This window comes from Panulirus ornatus, chromosome 66 (assembly GCF_036320965.1).
Source record: "Panulirus ornatus isolate Po-2019 chromosome 66, ASM3632096v1, whole genome shotgun sequence".
NCBI classification, from domain to species: Eukaryota; Metazoa; Arthropoda; class Malacostraca; order Decapoda; family Palinuridae; genus Panulirus; species Panulirus ornatus.
In genome coordinates this window covers 15,485,778-15,503,405 of record NC_092289.1, presented here as the reverse complement: position 1 = coordinate 15,503,405, position 17,628 = coordinate 15,485,778, and the positions used below count along the sequence as shown (strand labels likewise).

General features: G+C 48.7%; 1 long non-coding RNA gene across 1 annotated transcript in view; it reads right to left on the bottom strand.

The window, feature by feature from the left end:
- Window positions 1-17,628, bottom strand: part of LOC139746753 (uncharacterized) — a 279,420-nt gene that overhangs the window by 81,180 nt on the left and 180,612 nt on the right. Inside the window, exon 3 of the long non-coding RNA XR_011712219.1 lies at window positions 7,105-7,315. This is a non-coding gene — a long non-coding RNA (uncharacterized lncRNA). The remainder of the gene's footprint in view (window positions 1-7,104; window positions 7,316-17,628) is intronic.

Genomic DNA, 17,628 nt, shown 5'->3' with positions numbered 1-17,628 from the left:
GGTGACATAGAAGCCACTGCACTGGTCATGGGTGGCACAGAAGTCACTGTACTGATCATGGGTGGCAAAGAAGTCATTGTCTACTGCACTAGTCATGCGTGACATAGAAGCCACTGCACTGGTCATGGGTGGCACAGAAGTCACTGTACTGATCATGGGTGACACAGAAGTCACTGTCTACTGCACTAGTCATGGGTGACAGAGAAGTCACTGTACTGGTCATGGGTGGCACAGAAGTCACTGTCTACTGCACTAGTCATGGGTGGCATAGAAGTCATTGTACTGGTCATGGGTGGCACAGAAGTCACTGTATACTGCACTGGTCATGGGTGACAGAGAAGTCACTGTATTGGTCATGGGTGGCACAGAAGTCACTGTCTACTGCACTAGTCATGGGTGACATAGAAGTCACTGTACTGATCATGGGTGACAGAGAAGTCACTGTACTAGCCATGGGTGACATAGAAGTCATTGTACTGGCCATGGGTGACACAGAAGTCACTGTACTGGTCATGGGTGACATAGAAGTCACAGTGCTGGTCATGGGTGACACAGAAGTCACTGTACTGGTCATGGGTGACATAGAAGTCAGAGTGCTGGTCATGGGTGACATAGAAGTCACTGTACTGATCATGGGTGACACAGAAGTGATTGTCTACTGCACTGGCCATGGGTGACATAGAAGAGGGGCCGAAACTCTCGTGCTAAGAGTGCACGCCGGCTGCATGGAAACCAATTCTGTGCTGCATGGCAAAGAGAGAGAGAGAGAGAGAGAGAGGACGTCCTTACGAATATGATGATCTATGTTAATCGAGAACATTCGTGACGTTCAGTGTCCAACACCATCACGAGAGCTGGTGACCTCGCCTACTGGTGGTCACACCGGGTCATACCCTGACCCCACCGGGTGACACCAGGTCATACACTCTGACCCACCAGGTGACACCAGGTCATACACTCTGACCCAAGAGGTGACACCAGGTCATACACTGTGACCCAACAGGTGACACCAGGTCATACACTGTGACCCACCAGGTGACACTAGGTCATACACTCTGACCCAACAGGTGACACCAGGTCATACACTCTGACCCACCAGGTGACACCAGGTCATACACTCTGACCCACCAGGTGACACCAGGTCATACACTCTGACCCACCAGGTGACACCAGGTCATACACTCTGACCCAACAGGTGACACCAGGTCATACACTGTGACCCAAGAGGTGACACTAGGTCATACACTCTGACCCAAGAGGTGACACCAGGTCATACACTGTGACCCAACAGGTGACACCAGGTCATACACTGACCCAACAGGTGACACCAGGTCATACACTCTGACCCAACAGGTGACACCAGGTCATACACTCTGACCCGCCAGGTGACACCAGGTCATACACTCTGACCCAACAGGTGACACCAGGTCATACACTCTGACCCAACAGGTGACACCAGGTCATACACTCTGACCCACCGGGTGACACAAGGTCATACACTCTGACCCACCAGGTGACACCAGGTCATACACTGTGACCCAACAGGTGACACCAGGTCATACACTCTGACCCACCAGGTCATACACTGTGACCCACCAGGTGACACTAGGTCATACACTGTGACCCAACAGGTGACACCAGGTCATACACTCTGACCCACCAGGTCATACACTGTGACCCACCAGGTGACACTAGGTCATACACTGTGACCCACCAGGTGACACCAGGTCATACACTCTGACCCACCAGGTGACACCAGGTCATACACTCTGACCCAACAGGTGACACCAGGTCATACACTGACCCAACAGGTGACACTAGGTCATACACTCTGACCCAAGAGGTGACACCAGGTCATACACTGTGACCCAACAGGTGACACCAGGTCATACACTCTGACCCAACAGGTGACACCAGGTCATACACTCTGACCCAACAGGTGACACCAGGTCATACACTGACCCAACAGGTGACACCAGGTCATACACTGTAACCCATCAGGTCACCAACCTTGTCCCACCAAGTAACACCAGCTCATGATATAACCCGAGCCACCAGGACACACCCACCAAGAGGGGACTGTGTGTGTGTGGGAGGGAGGTAGGAGGCCGGAGGTGGCAGAAAGGGGGGGTTGGCGGGCTCTCTGGAATACTAAGTTGTTGTGAGACGGCAGGAGTAATGTTATGTGTGGCCACGTCCACCATCGACTGTGTCCGGGGAAGCCTTCCTTACGCCTTCGTCACACCGTTCCCGGACTTGGTGTGGGCGTGTGTGTGTGTGCGTGTGAGTGGGAGGGTGACAAAAGAAAATTCGAAACTGACGTGACACAAGGTTCTTCCCCAACTCGTCCGATTCTGACACAAGGTCCTTCCCAACTCGTCCGATTCTGGGAGACTCGGTTCTTCTCCTCCCCACCCGAATACCAGGGAAAGACAACAACCATATACTTAAGCTCCATCGCGTTCTTCCTTCGACACGTAATGGTGGGCTGAGGGAACTCTGGCTCTCGAGTCCAGGCCAAAAGAACCCCGAGAACAGAAGGAGAGCGACGTGCGGGCCGCCGCGGTGTGGTGGGAAGAAAGTCATCTACATATATCTTGAGTGATCATCAACCCACAGGACCTGAGGACTATGAGGGACCACCGACCACTCTATGGTAACCTGACAGTTACACACATACCTGCAAGTACTCTCATCCCTACCAGGGCTAGTCTAGGACGCGTGCTGGCCAGGTGTCTGGTACGATAAGTACCTGGTCATAAAAAAAAAAAAAAGAAACCCACGTGTAGGTCACGTATCTGACACAACACGATACCTGGCCAGGGATGATCCGAGTCCCTCCCATCCCCTTCAACGGTGTTCAATCCCCTCCCTTCCCATCCCCATGACCAGCAGGAGGACACGTATTGGCCCGGTACAACATGGCTCTGACCGTCAAGTGTCCACACCTGCCAACACACTACAGACGGAGTTGCTCCGTGGGGGTGGTGCCGGAGGCCGCTCCTCCTCCTCCTCCACCTTTCATCATAGTCGTACCTCCTGTGCATACCACCGACTGGCAACTCCCATATACCATTTGCGACATCCAGGAGTGAGGGAGGGAAACTGCCCTCACAGTACATGATCGTATGTTAGCTGAGACGGCATGAGGAACTGAGGCCCTAATCAAGGCCATATATATATATATATATATATATATATATATATATATATATATATATATATATATATATATATATATATATACACTCTAGGTATCCATTTTATCGACCAATCCTTAGGAGTGGATGAACAGCTGGAACGACTGTGGACTGAGTGCCACTACCATGATTCGATCGAACCCATGCGCTCGACCCGTGAATACGTCACGGTCAGGGACGCTGACCACTACACCTCCAGGGGGTCCACGATGTCTGTCCCCCCCCCCCCCCCTCCTTTCGGTACACAGCGAAGACCTGGACTTCCTCTGACGCAGACTCTGGGAACCTCCTGTTGGTGGGTTGGAGCCTCGGGTCCTGCAGCTCCTGCCTGGGAACCTGTTAGTTTACCCTACCTATTCCCCATTCCCCATTCCCACCCGCCCAGCCCAGCCCAGAGGGAAGGGGTGGGGGTGTGAGAGACGGAGGGGGACACACACACGCGCACCGTTAGTCTTTTACATACGACTATTATAGAAAATGAAGGGGGAGAACAACTGGGTTAGGTGGGGTCCATTCCCCTTCCCGCCTCCTCCCGCGCCCCCCTACAGAGCAAAGTGCAAACTATTTTTGCGAGATGGGTGCAGGGGAGTAGGGCCGAGATATATATATATATATTTTTTTTTTTTTTTTTTTTTTTATACTTTGTCGCCGTCTCCCGCGTTTGCGAGGTAGCGCAAGGAAACAGACGAAAGAAATGGCCCAACCCCCCCCCCCCCCCCCCCATACACATGTACATACACACGTCCACACACGCAAATATACATACCTACACAGCTTTCCATGGTTTACCCCAGACGCTTCACATGCCTTGCTTCAATCCACTGACAGCACGTCAACCCCTGTATACCACATGACTCCAATTCACTCTATTTCTTGCCCTCCTTTCACCCTCCTGCATGTTCAGGCCCCGATCACACAAAATCTTTTTCACTCCATCTTTCCACCTCCAATTTGGTCTCCCTCTTCTCCTCGTTCCCTCCACCTCCGACACATATATCCTCTTGGTCAATCTCTCCTCACTCATTCTCTCCATGTGCCCAAACCATTTCAAAACACCCTCTTCTGCTCTCTCAACCACGCTCTTTTTATTTCCACACATCTCTCTTACCCTTACGTTACTTACTCGATCAAACCACCTCACACCACACATTGTCCTCAAACATCTCATTTCCAGCACATCCATCCTCCTGCGCACATCTCTATCCATAGCCCACGCCTCGCAACCATACAACATTGTTGGAACCACTATTCCCTCAAACATACCCATTTTTGCTTTCCGAGATAGTGTTCTCGACTTCCACACATTTTTCAAGGCTCCCAAAATTTTCGCCCCCTCCCCCACCCTATGATCCACTTCCGCTTCCATGGTTCCATCCGCTGACAGATCCACTCCCAGATATCTAAAACACTTCACTTCCTCCAGTTTTTCTCCATTCAAACTCACCTCCCAATTGACTTGACCCTCACCCCTACTGTACCTAATAACCTTGCTCTTATTCACATTTACTCTCAACTTTCTTCTTCCACACACTTTACCAAACTCAGTCACCAGCTTCTGCAGTTTCTCACATGAATCAGCCACCAGCGCTGTATCATCAGCGAACAACAACTGACTCACTTCCCAAGCTCTCTCATCCCCAACAGACTTCATACTTGCCCCTCTTTCCAGGACTCTTGCATTTACCTCCCTAACAACCCCATCCATAAACAAATTAAACAACCATGGAGACATCACACACCCCTGCCGCAAACCTACATTCACTGAGAACCAATCACTTTCCTCTCTTCCTACACGTACACATGCCTTACATCCTCGATAAAAACTTTTCACTGCTTCTAACAACTTGCCTCCCACACCATATATTCTTAATACCTTCCACAGAGCATCTCTATCAACTCTATCATATGCCTTCTACAGATCCATAAATGCTACATACAAATCCATTTGCTTTTCTAAGTATTTTTCACATACATTCTTCAAAGCAAACACCTGATCCACACATCCTCTACCACTTCTGAAACCGCACTGCTCTTCCCCAATCTGATGCTCTGTACATGCCTTCACCCTCTCAATCAATACCCTCCCATATAATTTACCAGGAATACTCAACAAACTTATACCTCTGTAATTTGAGCACTCACTCTTATCCCCTTTGCCTTTGTACAATGGCACTATGCACGCATTCCGCCAATCCTCAGGCACCTCACCATGAGTCATACATACATTAAATAACCTTACCAACCAGTCAACAATACAGTCACCCCCTTTCTTAATAAATTCCACTGCAATACCATCCAAACCTGCTGCCTTGCCGGCTTTCATCTTCCGCAAAGCTTTTACTACCTCTTCTCTGTTTACCAAATCATTTTCCCTAACCCTCTCACTTTGCACACCACCTCGACCAAAACACCCTATATCTGCCACTCTGTCATCAGACACATTCAACAAACCTTCAAAATACTCATTCCATCTCCTTCTCACATCACCGCTACTTGTTATCACCTCCCCATTTACGCCCTTCACTGAAGTTCCCATTTGCTCCCTTGTCTTACGCACCCTATTTACCTCCTTCCAGAACATCTTTTTATTTTCCCTAAAATTTACTGATAGTCTCTCACCCCAACTCTCATTTGCCCTTTTTTTCACCTCTTGCACCTTTCTCTTGACCTCCTGTCTCTTTCTTTTATACTTCTCCCACTCAATTGCATTTTTTCCCTGCAAAAATCGTCCAAATGCCTCTCTCTTCTCTTTCACTAATACTCTTACTTCTTCATCCCACCACTCACTACCCTTTCTAAACAGCCCACCTCCCACTCTTCTCATGCCACAAGCATCTTTTGCGCAATCCATCACTGATTCCCTAAATACATCCCATTCCTCCCCCACTCCCCTTACTTCCATTGTTCTCACCTTTTTCCATTCTGTACACAGTCTCTCCTGGTACTTCCCCACACAGGTCTCCTTCCCAAGCTCACTTACTCTCACCACCTTCTTCACCCCAACATTCACTCCTCTTTTCTGAAAACCCATACTAATCTTCACCTTAGCCTCCACAAGATAATGATCAGACATCCCTCCAGTTGCACCTCTCAGCACATTAACATCCAAAAGTCTCTCTTTCGCACGCCTGTCAATTAACACGTAATCCAATAACGCTCTCTGGCCATCTCTCCTACTTACATAAGTATACTTATGTATATCTCGCTTTTTAAACCAGGTATTCCCAATCATCAGTCCTTTTTCAGCACATATATCTACAAGCTCTTCACCATTTCCATTTACAACACTGAACACCCCATGCATACCAATTATTCCCTCAACTGCCACATTACTCACCTTTGCATTCAAATCACCCATCACTATAACCCGGTCTCGTGCATCAAAACCGCTAACACACTCATTTAGCTGCTCCCAAAACACTTGCCTCTCATGATCTTTCTTCTCATGCCCAGGTGCATATGCACCAATAATCACCCACCTCTCTCCATCAACTTTCAATTTTACCCATATTAATCGAGAATTTACTTTCTTACATTCTATCACATACTCCCACAACTCCTGTTTCATATATATATATATATATATATATATATATATATATATATATATATATATATATATATATATATATATATATACATATATATATATATATATATATATATATATATATAGATAGATAGATAGATAGATAGATATAGATCGATATTCTCAGGTTAACCAGAGGCCATCGTTAGTCTAACCAGCCAGGAACCATCGTCAGATTAACCAACCAGACACCACCGTCAGCTCACTGACGCAGGAGCGATCCTCAACCAAATCACCATTTTCCATCTACACACACACACAGAGAGAAGCAGCAATCATCAACTTACCCTACACAGGAACCAGCGCGAGCCTTACCTTCACCAGGAGCCGGCGTGGCCGCTGGGGAGCCACCAGGCTAGGTCCAGGGGGAGTTGGGGTAACGGACCAGACATGTACAGTTCGGAGTGAGCTTCGCCCTCCATGGGTGGTAGGGGGCGGCTGCCACGACCCGCCACCACCCCCGCCAGGGATGCTGGTGTCTAGGGGGAACGGGTGACAACGCTCGCCTGGCCGGTAACCCCATTATCTGTAATGAAGATACGGTATATCTTTATCGCAATCTTATCTCCCACAAGAAAGGGTTGAGAGATTGCACATTGCAACGCCCTGAGTGTCAAGAGACATGCATGCGGATTTAACTCCATATCTAATAAAGGACAAGTAAAATCCAACAGTATTAAAAAACGACACGACAGCACAACAGTCTGAGGGCACAGCAAGTGCCAGAGGGCACAGCAGTGCCAAGAGACACAAGGACAGAGCGAGCAGAGCTCAGGGGGGCGGCAGGGGAAGCTGTGTCAACAGGATCATCACAAACAATAGCGGGGTGAGGGACAGACAGAGAGAGAGTGAGGAGGGAGCAGTAGGTATGTAGGTAGTGGTGTGGTGCCTCTAGCCTCCCACGCCCACCAGGGATGAGGGGGTTCCATCAGTCTCCACTTCACCATAATAGGTGCGGACCAGATGTGGGCGGGGCACGGAGGCTGTCGGCAGGGCTGTGCAGAGCACCGTGGGTCTGGTATGGGTGCTATGGGGAAGGTGTAGGAGAAGAAGGGTGGCTGTGGGCCTGACGTGGGAGCTGTGGGATGGGGCAGAGGGCTATGAGCCTGGCATGAGAGCCAGAGGAGGCCGCGAGCACAGGAGGTGGCAATGGGCCCGATGTGGGAGCTATGGGCAGGGCAGGAGGCTGTGGGCCTGTGAGGTGGTGGCTTTGGACCTGACGGAGGAGGTATGGGCAGGGCAGGAGGCTGCGAGCACAGGAGGTGGCGATGGGCCTGACGTGGGAGCTATGGGCAAGGCAGGAGTCTGTGGGCCTGGGAGGTGGTGGCTTTGGACCTGACGTAGGAGGTATGGGCAGGGCAGGAGGCTGCGAGCCTCAGGCAGGACGACGGTACAGGTGCACTAACGCTGATCAGTTGGACCTTGACTCCTCAATGGCGAGAGATAACGCCTGGGTGAGTGGGATGATCCCGTGATGAGAGGGGTGAGTTGGGAAGGACCCGTCGTGAGGATGAGTAAGGAGGACCCGTGATGAGGGTGTAGGGTGAAGCTGCACCACTTGCTCGGTCCCGACATACGATACCCGACCCCATGAGTGGCCAGGCTTCCAACCCTCCACCAGTAGGAATACGGATAGGAGGAGGAAGACGAGCGAAAAGTAAGGAGGGAGGAGGAGGAGCAGGAAGGCGTCCGCCGGTATACGGACGAGGAGGAAGAAGAGGAAATAGCGTGAGGGCTTCAAGCAGGGCAGGTCGGAGGAGAGGAACCACGAGGAGAAGGGGGAGAGAGAGGCATCGTAAGCTGACTCAGGACTTCCAACACTGCCATGTTATGGACTCGGACTCCACCACCACCACCACGACGAGGGTGGAGATGAGGATGGCGAGGGGGCACCACAGGCGACAGGAGGGAGGCAAACCACTGCCCACAGCGAGACGAGAGGTGTCGGTGAGGACGGGGTACTGTGGAAGGACGGTACTTGTGTGTGTGTGTGTGTGTGTGTGTGTGTGTGTGTGTGTGTGTGTGTGTGTGTGTGGGGAGGGGGGCCAACTGAGGAGGAGGTTAGTAATAAGGGTCACAAGACCTTACCAGATGTGATGGCTGCCTCTCCCTTGGGCAGTCTACACAGGTCTGTCAGATATATGCCTTCACCACGCAGGGGTCTTTCGTCTGTTATGTTCCACAATAACAACAAGAGAGTGTGAGTGTGTGCGCGGGGCCAGGTATGTCACACCGCAGCCGACCGCCTCACCTATAACCCCTCTACATCCCACATACTCATGACACCCAACATCTACACCTTTTAAGATACACCTAACTGTTACCTGCTTGACGGAGGCAACACTGGAGGTATGGTATGCACTTGGTGGCAACGCGCACACACACACAAGCTGTAGCCATATCCCAGACCTGGGAGAGAGTAGCTATAATATAGGAACACAGTTGGTTCCCGCACAGCCTTAGAAGCCACAGAAAGGCTCGGGTCATCCGTCAGTGTAATGCTCGGGTCATCCGTCAGTATAATGCTCGGGTCATCCGTCAGTATAATGCTCGGGTCATCCGTCAGTGTAATGCTCGGGTCATCCGTTAGTATAATGCTCAGGTCATCCGTCAGTGTAATGCTCGGGTCATCCGTCAGTATAATGCTCGGGTCATCCGTTAGTATAATGCTCGGGTCATCCGTCAGTGTAATGCTCGGGTCATCCGTTAGTATAATGCTCAGGTCATCCGTCAGTGTAATGCTCGGGTCATCCGTCAGTATAATGCTCGGTTCATCCGTCAGTATAATGCTCGGGTCATCCGTTAGTATAATGCTCGGGTCATCCGTCAGTATAATGCTCGGGGTCATCCGTCAGTATAATGATCGGGTCATCCGTCAGTTTATAATGCTCGGTTCATCCGTCAGTATAATGCTCGGGTCATCCGTCAGTACAATACTCGGGTCATCCGTCAGTATAATGCTCGGGTCATCCGTCAGTACAATACTCGGGGTCATCCGTCAGTTTATAATGCTCGGGTCATCCGTCAGTGTAATACTCGGGGTCATCCGTCAGTATAATGCTCGGGTCATCCGTCAGTTTATAATGCTCGGTTCATCCGTCAGTTTAATGCTCGGGTCATCCGTCAGTATAATACTCGGGTCATCCGTCAGTATAATGCTCGGTTCATCCGTCAGTTTATAATGCTCGGTTCATCCGTCAGTATAATACTCGGGTCATCCGTCAGTATAATGCTCAGGTCATCCGTCAGTTTATAATGCTCGGGTTCACGCGTCAGTTTATAGTACTCGGTTCATCCGTCAGTTTATAATGCTCGGTTCATCCGTCAGTATAATGCTCGGGGTCATCCGTCAGTTTATAATGCTCGGTTCATCCGTCAGTATAATACTCGGGTCATCCGTCAGTATAATGCTCGGTTCATCCGTCAGTTTATAATGCTCGGTTCATCCGTCAGTATAATACTCGGCTCATCCGTCAGTAACTGGGCTTATTTCCTTCCTAAATAAACATCACGACTCACCACACACGTACACCCAGTCTGCCGGGGGTGTATGTACACAAGAGGCACGGAAGACACACTAAAACGAGAGAGAGAGAGAGAGAGAGAGAGAGAGAGAGAGAGAGAGAGAGAGAGAGAGAGAGAGAGAGAGAGAGAGAGAGGATTTAAGTCTTTATGGCTCGCTTTGAACCCTAGGACTTCCACCACCGTTAATGTACGGACACGATGAACGCGCCTGTGCCCACCTCTACCTGTATCCACCTATATCCCGTTCATCCACATCAGTACAAATGTAATGAACATCCATGTGTTACAATGGCTCCAAAACCACGTAACTCTACATATGTTAACTGACACCTTCTCTCTGTATTCTGCAATCATGAATCATGTTTGTGAGGGTTTCCGAATCAGCTGCTATATCTGCCAACAGTAAAATTTACCCTTCGCCAGTGCCCTGTTTTGTTATATACCAAAAACCACCAAAGCTTTTGGAGAGAAGACCCTCCTCTAAGTCCCTGGGACCCACTCGGGCCCATCTATCACCCTCCTATGTCGACGTTGTGTACACACTACATGCTCTATGGTGGCCTCCACCACCCGCCCCTAGCCATCTTTCCCTTCACCCATACTATCATTGAAAGAAAAATGTCTGTGAATATAGTAGTAGTATTAGTAGTAGTAGTGGTGGTAGTAGTAGTAGTAGTAGTAGTAGTAGTAGTAGTAGTAGTAGTAGTATAGTAGTGGTAGTAGTGGTGGTGGTGGTAGCAGTAGTAGTATTGGTAGTAGTAGTAGTAGTAGTAGTAGTAGTAGTAGTAGTAGTAGTAGTAGTAGTAATAGTAGTAGTAGTAATCTCCAGCCCTTATTTCTGTTTCAGGCGCAGTGCGACTCTTGTCAGCCCATGGCCTTTGCTGGTCAATAATAATTGGCGGGGACAATTACACTTCCATTTGCCACTGAAGGTGACTGAATTATAGTCTTCCCCTCCTCGTCACACACCCCACACCCCAGCAGTCAGCCCCTACACCCCAGCGCGGAGAATTGATACCACCGTACTCCTGCGCCGCCCCCCTCATCCTGCGGGCGGTGGCGCACAAGAGGACACACACAGAGCGCGCAAAACCTCGCCCTGTGACTGAGCGACACGTTACACTTGTGTGAGAAACATGTTACTATGGACTGGGCAGCAGTGGGGCCACAGTGGGTGGGAGTCGACGCGGGACTGGCTCCTTACATGGACGAGATGAGCTCGTTCAGTGAGGGCTGGGACCCCGATGAACGAGGGTTAAGATGAACGAGAGTTCATCCTCATTCAGCGATGAACACTTGTATGCATGTCCGAGCGTCCTCGACCGATGGCGTGGGGTAGGATCCAGCCTGGAGGGCGTCAGGGAGGGCATAACACGGGGCAGGGGTTGGGACACGGGATATATTCGTGACGGACGTCCACTCGGGGCGAGCGGTGGTGGTGGTGCTGCTCCTGTAACATTATCCTGTTACGTAACCGTGTGTGCAGCACTGTGTCAGGGAGGCCACCGCCGCCGCCGCGTCCTTCCGCTGACCTATACTGTGTCAGATGGTCACACACATAGTGTCAGATGGTCTCACACACACACACATGCATGGGTCAGCCTGCCCGGGTAGGAGGAGGACACGCATGGTTTCGAATCCCGGGCGCGGGGGCAGTCGGCCTACACTCGACCTAGGTGTTCATCCTCACCCTCGGGACTGGTGGTCGATACATGGGTACCTGTGTAATCACACACACATACACACACACAGGTACCAATGAGGCGTCAGATAACCAAGTGATCACACTGAGCTCCATGGTGTGCTTGTTAGCCTCTAAATTACCACCACCCTACCCATTTGTGGTTGGTACCTCACACCATACCGGTACCATACACGGCGGTGTGGTTGACTGAGCAGCAGTATACGGTTGAGGTTGTTTGGTCACTCCAATAGCAGGGGAAGAACGACTCTCCCTCCTCCTCGGTACAGGCAGCTCAGTACACAAGATCGTGTTCGCCAAGATGTTACCAGTTACAGAAACAAACAGGCAAGTGTGTCGGGAGCTCTACACGCTGTAGAGAAGAGGTGTTACAGAGCAAGGTAGTCTTGCAATAAACCCATTACATGAAAGCAAGGTAGTCTTGCAATAAACTCATTACATGAGAGCAAGGTAGTCTTGCAATAAACCCATTACATGAAAGCAAGGTAGTCTTGCAATAAACTCATTACATGAAAGCAAGGTAGTCTTGCAATAAACCCATTACATGAAAGCAAGGTAGTCTTGCAATAAACCCATTACATGAGAGCAAGGTAGTCTTGCAATAAACCCATTACATGAGAGCAAGGTAGTCTTGTAATAAACCCATTAAATGAGAGCAAGGTAGTCTTGCAATAAACCCATTACATGAGAGCAAGGTAGTCTTGCAATAAACCCATTACGAGAGCAAGGTAGTCTTGCAATAAACCCATTAAATGAGAGCAAGGTAGTCTTGCAATAAACCCATTACATGAGAGCAAGGTAGTCTTGCAATAAACCCATTACATGAGAGCAAGGTAGTCTTGCAATAAACCCATTACATGAAAGCAAGGTAGTCTTGCAATAAACCCATTACATGAAAGCAAGGTAGTCTTGCAATAAACTCATTACATGAAAGCAAGGTAGTCTTGCAATAAACCCATTACATGAGGGCAAGGTAGTCTTGCAATAAACCCATTACATGAGAGCAAGGTAGTATTGCAATAAACCCATTACATGATGGAAGATCTTGAAGGATCCCCCCTCCCCAGCAGAGCCTTTAAGCCGTGACGAAGTGGTGTGGTAACCGCTGAACCTGAGCTCTTCTGTGTGGTAGGTCTGTCACCGTCAGCAGCAAGCAGTACCAACCTCCACTTGGGATCTCCATGTCCCAGCCGCGACAGTGGGACGCTCCTAGGAAACACCTCTGGGTTTGCCAGTCCCAGCTGGGGGATACCGGGATGTTCCTGGTACCTGTATAACAACCCCTTGAGTCTACCAGTCCCAACTGGGGATACCGGGATGTTCCTGGTACCTGTATAACAACCCCTTGAGTCTATCCGTCCCAACTGGGGATAGCGGGATACTCTTGGTACCTGTAAGAGCCTCGGGCTGGGATCTCCCGCTGCCAGGCTGATCTCACATCCTGTGGCCACAAGTAAACAAGACAATCTTATCTAAAAGGCCTTCATAATGTGGGCCGACACTTGGGGACTCCCTTGGAAAAGAAAAAAAAAAAACCAGCGTATATATATGTATCTTTCTCTTACTCGACATCTGCTCCTGTGTTAAAAAGCCGTATGTCTATCTATCTATCTATCCTCCCCTCCCGTTTTTTAAGTTTTCCAAAAGAAGGAACAGAGAACGGGGCCTAGTGAGGGTTTTCCTTCCAAGGGTCAGTCCTCTGCTCTTAACGCGACCTGCTAATGCGGGAAAAGGCGAATACAAATATATATATATATATATATATATATATATATATATATATATATATATATATATATATATATATATATATATATGAGATGTTTGAGGACAATATGTGGTGTGAAATGGTTTGATCGAGTAAGGAATGAAAGGGTAAGAGAGATGTGTGGTAATAAAAAGAGTGTGGTTGAGAGAGCAGAAGAGGGTGTATTGAAATGGTTTGGTCACATAGAGAAAATGAGTGAGGAAAGACTGACAAAGAGGATATGTGTGTCAGAGGTGGAGGGAACGAGGAGAAGTGGGACACCAAACTGGAAGTGGAAGGATGGAGTGAAAAAGATTTTGAGCGATCGGGACCTGAACATACAGGAGGGTGAAAGGCGTGCAAGGAATAGAGTGAACTGGAACAATGTGGTATACCGGGGTCGACGTACTGTCAATGGATTGAACCAGGGCATGTGAAGCGTCTGGGGTAAACCATGAAAAGTTTTGTGGGGCCTGGATGTGGAAAGGGAGCTGTGATTTCAGTGCATTACTCATGACATACTGAATATACAGGAGGGTGAAAGGCGTGCAAGGAATAGAGTGAATTGGAACAATGTGGTATACCGGGGTCGACGTATTGTCAATGGATTGAACCAGGGCAGGTGAAGCGTCTGGGGTAAACCATGGAAAGTTTTGTGGGGCCTGGATGTGGAAAAGGAGCTGTGGTTTCAGTGCATTACTCATGACAGCTAAAGTCTGAGTGTGGACGAATGTGGCCTTTGTTGTCCTTATCTAGCGCTACCAGCGCGCACGCAGGAAAAGGGGGGTGTCATTTCATGTGTGGCGGGGTGGCGGCGAGAATGGATGAGGGCTGCATGTATGAACATGTGCATGTGTATATATGTATATGTCTGTGTATGCATACGTTGAAATGTATAGGTATGTATATGTACGTGTGTGGGCGTTTATGTATATTCATGTGTGTGTGTGGGTGGGTTGGACCATTCTTTCGTCTGTTTCCTTGCGCTACTTCGCTAAGGCGGGAGACAGCGACAAAGTATAATAATAATAATGATTATCATATATATATATATATATATATATATATATATATATATATATATATATATATATATATATATATATATCACTCGACGTATGCTCAGTTTTGGAGTCTAGTTTAAAAGACATGCTCGAGTGCGACTCTACGACCCTTGAGCACGACGGGTTAGATCGCTGAGCGGAACGGTGCGACCTCGAGCACGACCTTCGAGAATGACGTGTCCAGTCCTTGAGCACGGTAGTGTAACACTTGGACTACAAAGGTACGTACCCCAGAGCATGACGTAGGTACGACCCTTAAGTACGACACTGATGCTCGAGTACGACAGTGTGACGCTTGAGTACGACAGTACGACGCTCGAGTAGGACAGTACGACGCTCGAGTACGACAGTGTGACTCTCGAACACGACGGTACGACTTTTATGACGTTCCGGCCTTTTGAACCCCCCCCCCCTCCCTCTTTTAAGAGGGTCAGGTCAAAGGTCATACCAGAGGGTCATGGGGGTTTAAGACGTCTTCCACAATGCCATGACAAGCCGGGTATAACACAGTGTGGATGCCAACTTAAGTAATATCTAAGATAGTAATATCTAAGATAGTGATATCTGAGATAGCTATATCTAAGACAGTAACATCTTAAGGCAGATCTGGACGGGGGGGGGGGGGGGGTGACGCAGGGGTAGAGGGTAGCCAGCCCAGGGCGGGGTCCAGCGCCATATAAGGTAACATTACTGTAATCTTCCACACACACACACACACACACACACACACACACACACACACAGGATACCGCCATCCCTCCCCCAATGCCTGGCCTCGTCCAGCCTCGGGATTTAAAGGTCCCCAGATGCCGGTATGTGTGTGTGTGTGTGTGTGTGTGTGTGTGTGTGTGTGTGTGTGTGTGTGTACGCGCGCGCGCGCGCGCGTGCGATTACGCAGCATAACCTTTCAACATATCAGCTGAGAACCATGGCATATGTCCCAATCGCCAGTACCCGACAAAGCTCGAAGTGATGCTTGGATACGAGAGAGAGAGAGAGAGAGAGAGAGAGAGAGAGAGAGAGAGAGAGAGAGAGAGAGAGAGAGAGAGAGAGAGAGAGAGAGAGAGTCTTAACTCGCTGCGCCCTCAACAAGAACCCACCCACTAACCTAGCGTTCTTCCCACCATCTACCTCCTCCTCCATATGCTTACCTCTTTAACCTCACCTGCCTCTCCTTTACCTCCCCGTGTTCTCATCAGGGAAGCCCCTACCTTCCCCATGTCCTAACCCGTGCACCCCCCGGACTGCGTCCTCACCTACCATTCATCACACTCCCATGTTCTAAGACAAACCCTCACTCCAGGCGTCTTCTCCCGCTCCGCTCCTGTGTTCTAACGTCTTTTAAAACGCCCTCGGCTCCCGCCCTTTCAGGGTTATTTACCCTCAAGACGAGAGTGACCCGCAAGGTCATTCCGTCGTGCTCAAGGGTCGTCCCGTCGTGCTTTGAAGGGGAGGTACTGTCCTGCTCAGGAACTCGTAGTGCCGTCGTCCTAACTAACTTTAGTTAAAACACCCACAGAGATCACCCGTCAATTATACGTTCGTCCCGTGGCGTAGCAAATCGCTTGGTTGTCCCCCCCCCCCCTTCTCAAGGACCATGGAACACAAACACACTAACAGATACAACAAACTGCAAACGTAACAATGACAGGGGCGGCAAGTGAAGAAAGAGAAAAATAAAACGATTAAATAGTAAAAGTTCTTAGTAGTAACATTTGGAAAAGAAGACATTTCAGCCACAAACGCGATCATCAACACCAGCAACAGAACCATCAAAAAAAAAAATAAAACCCAGTAGACTCACCACAATAATTTATCTGCTGTCACAGCAGCCAACAGCATATAATATATATATATATATATATATATATATATATATATATATATATATATATATATATATATATATCTTTTTTCCTTTCATACTATTCGCCATTTCCCGCGTTAGCAAGGTAGCGTTAAGAACAGAGGACTGGGCCTCTGAGGGAATATCCTCACCTGGCCTCGTTCTCTGTTCCTTCTTTTGGAAAATTAAAAAAAAAAAACGGGAGGGGAGGATTTTCAGCCCCCCGCTCAATCCCCTTTTAGTCGCCTTTTATGACACGCAGGGAATACATGGGAAGTATTCTTTCTCCCCTATCCCCAGGGATAATATATATATATATATATATATATATATATATATATATATATATATACATACATAAACACCGCCACATAGGCGGCAACACGATCAATAGCTGTGACGTTGAAAAATAGCATCATAAACAGCAGAACAGCAACCACAGAAAACAGCAGAACTGAAAGGGGAAAAATAAAAAAGCTTGACCAACATCAACATGAGAGCCAGCATCATCAGCAGTGCATCAAAATAAGCAACGGCAACAGTACGTCATGCTGGCACCAGCAATGAACAGCAACAGAGCTACCACCACCTTCTCCTCCACCATCACCAAGCAAGAAATAACAAGCAACTGCGGAGATGCATAAGACCAGCACACACACACACACACACACACACACAGACATACCAACACTCAAGAGACACATCTACACCACCTGACAGGCGTAAGAGAGACATTTATAATTCTCCACCTCACTCAAAACACCTCCCGAGACCCAGGAGGCTTTCAAATACGCCGTACCTTCGCATCTATCACACAAAAGACTGCAAAACAACATTCCTCACACTGATATGAGAAGAGAGGCATCTCATAAATACATAAATACTTAATGAATCTGTTATTAACGACCCATCGTGATTAAATGAGATAAAAGGCATTTAACCTAATTTCCTATAA